This window comes from Ochotona princeps, chromosome 15 (assembly GCF_030435755.1).
Source record: "Ochotona princeps isolate mOchPri1 chromosome 15, mOchPri1.hap1, whole genome shotgun sequence".
Classification (NCBI taxonomy): domain Eukaryota; kingdom Metazoa; phylum Chordata; class Mammalia; order Lagomorpha; family Ochotonidae; genus Ochotona; species Ochotona princeps.
In genome coordinates this window covers 10,777,694-10,788,836 of record NC_080846.1, presented here as the reverse complement: position 1 = coordinate 10,788,836, position 11,143 = coordinate 10,777,694, and the positions used below count along the sequence as shown (strand labels likewise).

At 39.7% G+C, this 11,143-nt stretch overlaps 1 protein-coding gene across 2 annotated transcripts in view; it reads left to right on the top strand.

Moving 5' to 3' along the window:
- Window positions 1-887: 887 nt before the first annotated feature.
- ABTB3 (ankyrin repeat and BTB domain containing 3) overlaps window positions 888-11,143 on the top strand; it is a 364,832-nt gene continuing 354,576 nt past the window's right edge. Inside the window, exons 1-3 of one of the 2 annotated variants that reach the window (XM_058673530.1) lie at window positions 910-1,010; window positions 2,904-2,967; window positions 7,458-7,602. The gene's annotated coding sequence lies outside the window, so the exon portion shown is untranslated. Of the gene's footprint in view, window positions 1,011-2,903; window positions 2,968-7,457; window positions 7,603-11,143 lie in introns of both variants that reach the window. The other variant, XM_058673531.1, reaches the window with a different exon arrangement.

Genomic DNA, 11,143 nt, shown 5'->3' with positions numbered 1-11,143 from the left:
CTTCTACGTTTTTAGCTCATTTTTTTTTTAAAAAAAAGAGTTATTCATTTTTATCGGATTTACAGAGAGAAGGAGATACAGGGAGAAAGATCTTCCATCTGCTTGTTCACTCTGCTGGTGGCTGCAATGGCTGGAGTTAAGCGGATCTGAAGCCAGGAGCCAAGAGCTTCTTCCAGGTGTCCCATGCAGGTGCAGGTTCCCAAGGCTTTGGGCCATCCTCTACTGCTTTCCTAGAACACAAGAAGAGTGTTGGGAGAGAAGTGGAGAAGCCAGGATTAGAACTGGCACCGCATGGGATCCCGGGGCATGCAGGGTGAGGATTTAGCCACTAGGCTACTGCGCTGGGTTCAGAGGATGGCTTTTAAACCACACATATCCGTATCTGTGTCTTATCTCTGCACTTACAGATGTATTGTTAGATGTAGGTAGATAGAGAAAGGTAGTTATTGGTTCTTTTCTCTGACAGACCCTAATATAATAGTGACCCTAATGAACATTGGTATTTGCTTATGTGTTATAAATAAGTGAATAATTAGTATATATGAAGCTTTGATTGTCACTCACTGTGACAGGCCCCTCTCTAAGCACTTTGCATGTCTTACCTGGTATAATGCACCCAAGAGCTACACAGAGCAGCTTGGAGATAAGAAAGGAACACAGAGCTTAAGGAAGTCTTGCCTGATGCCACGGGGCCGCTAGGCAATGATTTCAACTCATCAGTCTGCTTCCCTAATCTCTGTTTTCACCAAGTGAGGATTCAGACACCTTCTCTTCTAGTAAAGGCTCCAAATTCCAGTGTTTTGAGTGAGTTCTTATGCTCTGGATTTCCCTTCCCAGCATGCCCTGTCTTCCTAGAAGTCCTTCTGTTCCTCGCAGTCCGCCAGGACTGGGTGCTGCAGTGTTTCCATTCGTGGATGAGGAAAAGAAGCCTGCACATATGCCCTGCGGAAGAAAATGCACCGGAAGAGGAAAACATTAAGTCATTTAAAAATGAAGATTACTCCCATAATGTATTTCAGTTAAATAATTAAAGTGTACTCTTCTGTTAATTACACTCCAAAACTCTCCTTGCTGTACCTCACAGGGCCCTGCACTTACCAGGGTTAAGTGAGGACAAGCTTTTGGAGGTAGCCTTGAAATCTACTCTAAGGAAAGTCTCACAAGCCTAGGATTCCCATTGCCAAGAACTACCCAGCTAAGGAATTAGGTCACCTTCAGAAGTTTCTAACTTGCAGTTGGCCTTGGTGGAAGCTGGAGTCACAATCATAATTCATAAGTTTCATTTCTTGAAAAATCGAATTTCTACTTCAGGAAAAAAAGAAAAAAAAAAAAAGTAACCTGTACTTAGAGCCTGAAACAATGCCGAGCCAGGTTCCTCTAGAATTGTCCTCACAATTTCACATTAGGTTGGTATTTCTTGGTCCACTCTTTTTTCTTAATTGTTATGTATTTATTTGAAAGAGAACAAGAGGAGGAGTGAGCGAGAATACTTTCATACACTGATTCATTCCCCAACTTCCCACAACAACTAAGACTGGGCCAGGCCAAAACCAGGAGCCAAGAACTCTATCTGGGTTTCACATAAAGGTGACAGGAACCCATGTACATGGGCCATTGTTTGCTGCCTGCCAGGCACATTAGCAGAAAGCTGAATCAGAAATACAGAGCAACCAGGATGTGAACCCTGGGCATCCCCAGCATCAGCAGCTTAACCATCCGTGCCACATCGCCCATGCTTGGGTACCATCTTTTAAAATCAAAGCCTGAATAGTGTTTCAAAAGTGTTTGCTTTGCCTTTGACTGATTTTTCAGAATCATGGCCTCTACTTTCTGCAATGAAACTTTCCCAGGTTGTATAGCATTCATTGCCTCGGAAGGAGCTTAATGGGGCCTGAAACACTTCATATGGCTTCCAGGACTTTAAAATAAGAAAGGATCCTTCAAGCCCATTGAAAGCACACTCTTTAACTTTGTGGATAAGGGAACTAAAGCTCAGAGGGGGTGATTGGCAATGTACCAAAGGATTTTAAACAAGGATGGGCCAATACAATTTCCTATGGGCCTCTTCTGTTGAACCCACTTATTAAATCGATGCAGAGGCAGAAATCAGAGTTGGAAAGACCTCTTATATGTTGGAATAGGTCCAGACCAATATGATAACATTCGAGCAAGAGGAGCTGATGGTTAACCCTAGCTCCCAACCGAGTGCCGGGGTTGGAAGCCTGACTCCAGTTCCCTACTCCAGCCTCCTGCTGATGCAGAGTGCAGGTGGCAGAAGTAAGAACCCAAGTGAGTGATTTCCTGCCAGCCAACTGGGAGACCTGGATTGAATTCCCAGCCCCACTCAGCCCCAGTGTGGCAGGCATCGGGAGTGAACCAACAGATGCACATGTTCCTTCTCTCTCCTCACCCCCTTCCTCTTTCTGTCTCTGTTTCTTTGCCTCTCAGAAATAAAGATAAAATTGGTTTAGTCTTTAAAAACTTGAGCAAACAGAAATAATGAAGCACTGATTCTAGCTATAGAACCAGCTATGTTCCCTAATAACTGGGGGTGTGGGGCAGGGTAGGAGCTTGCCTGACTGTAATGTCGGCATGAGTCTTATAGAGATAGTGGCCAGCCAGATATTTACAAACTTAATTGAATTCCAGTAATAGTAAAATCACGTGGTGCTAATCTGTGGTATAATCCGGAAGGATACACAAAGTTATTCATGCTACCTTTATCTGCACAGTAAAACTACCCTCCTTATTAAGTATTTACTTCTCAGCTTCAGGACTATGTTTATTGTTTAAGTTTGTCTTTCCTAAAATGCCTTTTTGGCTCCACTTTATCTAGTGAAATGCAACTCATTTTTTAAAAACATCAAATACTACCTTGCTTTAAATCTCTCTTTCTCTGACAGGTATTACTTTTTCAATGCTGACATTTCCCTGAGAGGAATTCACCACCATGCAAATAGTTTACAAGTAAAGTTTGTTCTACTCCCCTGTGCAGTGCCCATGCCATATCAGAGATTAAGAATGGTAAATGTCACACTGCTACCCTCTCGAGCTTGTGTAATATTGTGCTGGGGCATTGCTCTATGCTCTCTCTGCTGGTGTGCCTCAAGCCCCTTGAGGTCGTGACAATGTGCAGCGAAATCCAGATTCCCAGGCATGGGGTTGGACTTCAGCATGTTGGTTATGATGCTAGTTGGAATACCTGCCTTCAATATCACAGTGCTTGGGTTCAAGCTCTGGTTCCACTTCCTGCTAATGCCTACCCAGGGAGACAGCAGGTGATGGCTCAAGTTTTTGGGTCCTTGTCATCCATGGAGAGAACTCATGTTGAGTTCTGGTCTATTGGCTTTGGTTTGGTTCAGCCCTAGGTGCTCTGAGCATGTGTGAAGTGAACCTATAGATGAAAAATTGTTGATCTTTGTCTCTGTGTCTTTCAAATAAAAAAGTGGCTTTTAAAAGTTCAGGCATTCCATAGTATTCCCATTAATATTTGTGATTCCAGGTCTTAACTCTTCTGACTTTAGCCAAGTAGGCACCCTTTGTCATCTAGGGACTTTTGTGGAAATTGATACGATGATATACAAAAGTGGTATACCTTATGTTAACGATCTCAGAGGCAGAGATACGTATGATCACAGTTCTCAGAGCAGGTAGTAAAGAATCCATCAGATAAAAAGGGACATCAAAAAGTTTGTGCATAAATGAAATGAAAAGGCAAGTGTATTTTAGTGCAAAGAAATTTTGATAGCCATGCAGCTTTTTTTCCACAATATGCATTTTCCAAAAGCATTTGGAAGACTTCCTTGTACTGTTTACTATAGAATATAGCTCAATTTAAGAGTCTAACAACTGAGTCTATCTGTCTATATCATGTGCTAGCCATATGACATCATTACCAACTACATGTCATAAACTTCCCCCTGGCTGTTCACCATAGTCATACACATATTTTTAGTACCTGATTCCTAAAAGGCATTGTACCCTCAAACACATCTTACAGCATTTGGAACATTCTGAATCCAAAAGTAGAACTTTATGCTTTTACGTTTTTATGTTTAACCTTGAAGTTTCTGCCTTAAATCCAGCAACAAATGAATGGTTTTTATGGAGCCCTTTACATGAGCAGAACACTGTGACTTGCACTTACTCAAATCCAAATTAAGGCATAACTTTGAAGAAAGAAAATCACCTTTTAAAGTACTAAACTTCGTGGAGGGAGAAAGTAGGCCAAGCACCCCTGGACAAATTGTTGGAAAAGATCCACCATTTCTTTTGACTTTTGTTACCAGCTACCCAGCATGGAAATACATCTATTTGTGTCAACACTTCCTTCCAAAGGAAACCTTAAAGCGGTGAAGACATTCTGGATTGGACATCATAGTAATGATTCGTGCTACTGGAAAAGGTTATGGTCTGATCCTAGCTGTGTGATTCTGATATGCCTCCAGCTTCCCGGGACCCAGTTACTGTTTCCCATTCTCTAAAATGGGGATAACGTAACTGTCAGTCCTGTGACCTGTGACTTGGTTTTCTTTCAACTTTTATAATAGAGATAATAATAGATACTTGAAAGTTTGTTATGAAAACTAAGTAAGGGGTGTGGGTGTGTGTGCTTATTACATGTTAATTGTGACATAAGAATACTTCAAAATGTTCATGGTAAGACTGAATTGAGTGTTAACTTCATCTTGGTGCATAGTTTTTCCGAAGTATCACCTCCGTGAACTCTTGAAGACTTTTTGTATCCTGACATCACATTTCATTTGAGGCTATTTTTTTTTTTTTACTCAATTTGAGTAAAACACATCAACTTTCTGGAACTATATCTCCTTGCTTGTGTTTTATTCATCCTTCCTTGTATTGTTATTGCTATATGTGTTAACTTCTTATCTCCTTAGTAGGAACAAATGATAGTGTCATAGTTAATGATTTAGATAATAGTATGCCCTTTTAAAGACATTATGAGGCAGGAAGAAATGTAATGTTTTTATAATCTTTTACAATTGCCCGCATTATTACTATTTACTTCTTCTGTCCATTTAAATTAGTGTCTGGTGTCATTTTTGGCCTGATTAACTTGCATTAGTATTTCTTATAAGACAAGTCTTCCAGTAACACTTGTTTGATCTTCATTTGCTAGAAACAACATTATTTTCTTTAAATTGTGAAGGATAGCATGACTGAATATAGAATTCTTTTGACATCTTATTCTTTATTTTTGTTTTTTTCTTATCCTTTTCAACTTTTTTCAATTTTGTACATATCATTCCATTGCCTTTTTGCCCTTGATTGTTTCTCATGAGAAATCAGCTGTTAATCATACTGGAAATGTTTCTGGTTTCGTCTTTCAGTGATTTAATGATTATATGTACAGGTCAGAGTGTCTTTCTGTTTAAGCTACGTGGTGATTATTGGAGTTCTGTTTTCCATGAGCTTTTAAAAAATCAATGTTTATTTTATTTATTTGAAAGGCATGGAGGGAAGGAAGGAAGGTAGAGGGAGGGAGGGAGCGAGGGAAGGAGGGAGAGAGAGAGAGAGAGAGAGAGAGAGAGAAAGAGGCAGAGAAAGCAAGCAAGAAAGAAAAAGTGAGGAAACAGTTTTCCTATCCATTGGTTTATTCTCCCCGCCTCAAAAAAAAATCCACAATGGATGACAGTGTGGAACATAAGGGGGATGACCAGGCTAAAACTAGAAGTCTCGGAATCAATCCAGGTTTCCCACCTGAGTGGCAGAGACCCATGGACTTGAATCATTGTCTGCTACCTTCCTGAATATGCAATAGGAGAAACATGGAATCAGGTGTGGAGCTGGGACTTGAGCCCAGACAGTACAATACAAGGCATGGGCATTGTGAGCAGCATTTAAACCACTGCACTGAAATCTGCCCTGTGAGCCTTTGGACTATCTTAATACTGATATTCACAGATACTGATATTCATTAATGTGCCACAAGCTCGCTGGGAGGATGGGAATATTCCAAGCAAGATTAGGATCCTATTTTTACCCAAAGTGCAGCAATTTTACATGCCTAATTATTTTTAAATTTCCTGTTTGTCTTTGGTCAACAATTTCTGGAACCATGAAATAATAATTTTTGAACAATTTTGTCCAGTTTTGTTATTGTGGAAAGTGAGGATGTAATTTGTGTCTTTGCTCTTTGTTCTAGCTATTTCTGCTTGTGTATCTTTAATGCTTTTTATACACAGAGATAAATTGTCTTCTAGAAAAATTATGCCAATTTATGCTCCTATCAGTAGTATATGAAATTGCCAATTTTCCCATAAAGTTTCCTGGATTGGAGAATAATATTATATAATACATAAGTTATAGGCAAAAATGCAGCATACTACAAATCTAACTTACTTGTTTTTATTTTAAACATTTATTTATTTTTCACTGTATTTGAAAAGCAGAAGACAGATACAAAGAAAGCTCTCCCATCTACTAGTTCACTCACTGAATGCTTGCAATAGCTGGGGCTTAACCAGGCTGAAGCCAGAAACCTGGAACTCAATCTAGGGGTTTCCCTCATGGCTTACAGGCACCCAAGTACTTCAGCTATCACCTGCTACTTCACAGTATTCCAACAGGAAGCTGGAATAGAAGCAGAGCTGGGCTCTTCTTTGAACCTAAATTGAGGATATGGGACATAACTGTCTTAAGTGACACTGAGCCAAATGCCTGTCCTGGGTTTAATTTAAATTTCTTTAATTACCATTACTTCAGTGATCTTGATAATGATATGAGATGATAATATACATGTTCAAGGCTCCTGAATATAACACTGTCATTTAGAAATGAAAAACCTTGTATCACTGAAATATTTTGGATCTGATCACAAACCTAAATTGTTGTACTAGTGCTTGTGTTCAGATGTAAAGGATAAGCCCAGAAAGATCCCTGCCTAACATCAGCAGAACTTGGGGTTTAGTACATGTATTGTATCAATCTGTGGGGAGTATTTATAATGACACTGCAGCAAACCATTTTTACAAGGTTAGAACAATTTCTCAGTAAATGTGGGAACTGCAGGATTTGGCAGGAAATTGGAGGAGGGAGATTGCAGTGTTAGAAGGTAGTATCTCAGTGTGCATTTAATCTCTGAGAGTGTCAAGACAACAATCTGGTGAGAGCATCCTAAAGCTTTCTAGGAATAATGTGTGGATACCCACGTTTCTTCTGAAGGGAACCAGGACATAAGAAAGAAAATCCCTGGGAAGTCCATAAAACCTAGGAAAGGAGACCCTGACCTTGTTTTCCTCTCCAGAGCATGATGTATATTCACTGCAGAAAATTTAGTTCTGCTTAGAACACACCTTCTACTCGTTGTTTTACTACCCCCCAAAACCCCAGTTTGCAGTTTGTGTATTTCTTTCTTGTTGTTATAAATGGAAAAGAAGGGGGAGAGTCGTTTTGTAATCCCCAAGAGTGCTTGCTATCATTTATTTGCTTTTAAGCCCTGGCAGATCTCTGCAGCCCATTCACCTCAGCTGGGAGAGGAAGCTGCCACATGGAGTCAGAGCAGAGGAAACTAAGGCAAGACGTGGGAATCCAGCTCCAGAGGCATGAGGCAAGAGCTGTGAGGAATCCATCCGGAACCAGGTAATGGGCATTTTAATGTCCAGGAAGACAATATCACGCTGGTGTGGGTACAAAATGATGAGTCACAGGCATGGGTTAAATCAGTACTTCTTTACACAAGCTGTGATGAAAGAGCAGTTTTCAATTGCCGATCCTTTCCCGAACTGATTTTTTTATGAAACATGGAAGCGCACATTTGGATGTCACAGCACTTTCAAATTGCTCTAAATGGCCATCAATCTATGTACAATTGCAGACTGATAAACAGTTTGAAGGCCAGCATAGGCCTATGGATTCCACGTTGTGTATAACTGTGCTAAAATACTTATCTCAGTGATGGTTTAGATACCAGTTGGGATAAACATAGAGGTGTGACCATAAACTTTTAACAACTGGCTCTCTGGACTAGGAGAAAAGCCATGATTTATATCATTTGACAACTGCCATGGTATAAATACTCCCAGTATGACAGGATTCAAACAAGCCAGTGGATGCAGAGGAGGAAATAGATGGGTACAAATTGTTTGCAACACACCACTAAGTTAAGAAAGTCACAAATAAGTCTTAAATAAATGCAACCTACTGTAAAATCAAAAATAGAATTCCAGTTCTTAAATGGGCAGAAGAAAACTTAAATTCACCCTGTGCAATGGGAAGTTGAAGGGGAAGATGAAAAAGGAGAGCCCTGTCTTTGACTGGACTGTTGCTCACCTTATGACATCTAAGCCTCAAAGGGAGAAACTGGTATTCAGTTTCTCTGCTTCCTTCACATCGAGATGTAGGCAAAGGACCTAGACCAGCCAATCACAATGGCCCCTTCTAGTTTTCTACTCAATAGGTAGTATCATGACAAAGCCTTGTGCAAAGTGTGGTGACAAAGATGCCCAGACCTGAGCAAGCAATGCCGAGAGGAAGCTCGGGCCAGTTCTAAGCCTCAGTGACGGCTGTAGAGACTTTGGTGTGTAGTGGCTGCAGCAACAAGGAGTCTCCAAGATGGGGCTTCGTGATCAACACCCTGGAGACTCTAAGAGTCCCCATAGCCCTAGTAAACAGATCTCAGATCTCTGTTTAGCTAAACTGCCAACCATGGATTCTTTTGTTGGAAACCATTATACTAAGTGAAATAAGCCAGTCCCCAATAGACAGATATCCTATGTTTATTCTAATCTATGATATCTTGTACACAGAACACAAAAAATATGTGGTCTGTAGGTGTGAGAGTGACAATCTGGGATTTGATTATTGTGTACAGTCTTTTTTTATACTCCTGAGGAATAGCGAGTGTTTGCCTTTTTTTTGGTTCTTTGTTATTATTTTCTGCTTGTAATGTGTTGATATCCTTACCTAATGGAGTGTTAAACCTGTGATTGCAATGTGAAGTGAAAGTTTGCTATTGTAAAGTTTAGGAAAAAATGAGGAAGGAGAAGGGTGGGTGGGGGAGAGAGGGTAGGGTGGGAAGCTCTAAAGACTGCACTGTGATATAGATGGAATTTGTCCATGTGTATATAGATATATACATATATACACTAGATAGGCCATTTGCATGTCATTTTTATTGAAATAGTTTGCATACCATTCAACTCATCTAATTAAGATACACAATTCAGCGTTTTCTCATGTACTCACCAAGTTTTTCAACCATCACCGCAGTTTTGCATTGTTATCACTTTAAAATGAAACTCTTTGCCCATTAGCAACCACTATTTTTACCCAACACATTGTACCCCAGATCACAGTAAGTCCTAGCTAATTGACTTTCTGTCTTTACACATTTGTCTATTCAGGACATTTTATGCAGATAGAAGTGTTCGTTAGGTATCTCCTGTGACTGCTTTTACTTGATTTCAAGTTTTCCATTTTCATCTATGTTGTAACATATCAGTGTTTCAGTTCTTTGCTGAAAATTATTCCATTATTTCATAAACATGCCTTATTTTATTTATCAGCTCATCAGTTAATGGGCATTTGTGTTGTTTTTATAATGTGCGTAATGTGGTTGTAACTCTCTGTGCATGAGGTAGTATTTGCAGACATACGTTTTCTTTTTTTAAACATATTTTTATTTTGAATTTTGAATTATGTGGTACAATTTTGTATAGGCTGGGATTCTCCCCCAAACTCCCACCTCCGTCAGATTTTTCCCAGTTTGTCAAAAAAGTGTAGTCCTTCCTAATGAGTCATAATTCTATCAGTCTCTTATCTAAGTGTACCCCGACATTGTTGGTACAGACAATGTCAGACAGTCCAGCATCCCGTTGTCTACACAAGACATACGTTTTCATTTCTTGTGACTATGACCAAGGGGTAGAATTGTTGGGTCATACAATGTTTAACCTTTTGAGGAATGAGTGGATGCACCATTTTACAATGTTGAAATACTGTACAAAGGTTCCAGTTCCTCTGCATCCTTGCCAGTCTGTACTATCTTGTGTTTTATGATAGTCATCCTTGTGTGTATGAAGTGCCATCTCACTGTGGCTTTCATTTACATATCCCTGGTGCCTAATGATTTTGAGTGTCTTTTAGTGTGCTTATTAGTCACTTAGGTATTTTTTTTGGAGAAATGTTTATGGCTTTTACCATTTTAAAATTGTGTTTTTTGTTGCTATGCTGTAAAGTTCTTTATATAGTCCAGATACCAGTGATTTATTGGTATACGTATATATATGTATATGTATAGTTTTCAGACATTTTCTCCTGTTCTGTGGATCATCCTCTCACTTTCTTGATATAACCCTCAGTTTTTAATTATAAAACAGAACCAGAAAGGCTCATGTTGTTGTGAGCAAGTTAAGCTGCTACCTGCAACTCTGGCATCTTGAATCCTAGCTGTTCTGCTTCCAATATAGCTCCCTGCTAATTTTCCTGGGAAGGTAACAAGGATGGCTCAAGTACTTTTGCCTCTGTTACCCATGTGGGAGACCTGGATGGAGTTCCAGGCTCCTGGTTTTGGCCTGAGCCTACTGCAGTTGTTATGCCTATTTGGAGAGTGAACCAGAGGATGAAAGATCTTTCTCAGTTTCTCCCTTTTTCTCTGTAATCATGTTATTTGAAAAAAACTGGGTAAGTCTTGAGTTGACTTGAATATGGGCAAAAACAAAAATATAGATTGTGAGACTGTATTTAAAGATTTTTTTTTATTTGGAAGGCAGATTATGTACAGAGAGAGAGAGAGAGATCTTCTGTCTGTTGATTCACTTTCCAAATGGCCACAATAGCCAGAGCTGAGTTGACCTGAAGCCAGAAATTTCTTATGGGCCTCCCACATAGGTACAGGGACCCAAGGACCTGAGCTATACTTCACTGTTTTTTCAGTCCACAAGCAGGGAGCTGGATTGGAAGTGGACCAGCTGGCACTAGAACTGCCCATATGGGATGCTGGTAATACAGGCAGAAGATTAGCCTACTGAGCTACCACACTGGCTCCATGAGTACCATATTTAGAAAATGAAGTTAAAGCATTTGGAGCTAAGGTGATTCACTGAGAATAAGAACTAATGTTCTATTTTATATGCTACTTTTTTTCTCTTATTCAATAATGTTTACTCTTGCTATGCTTAAT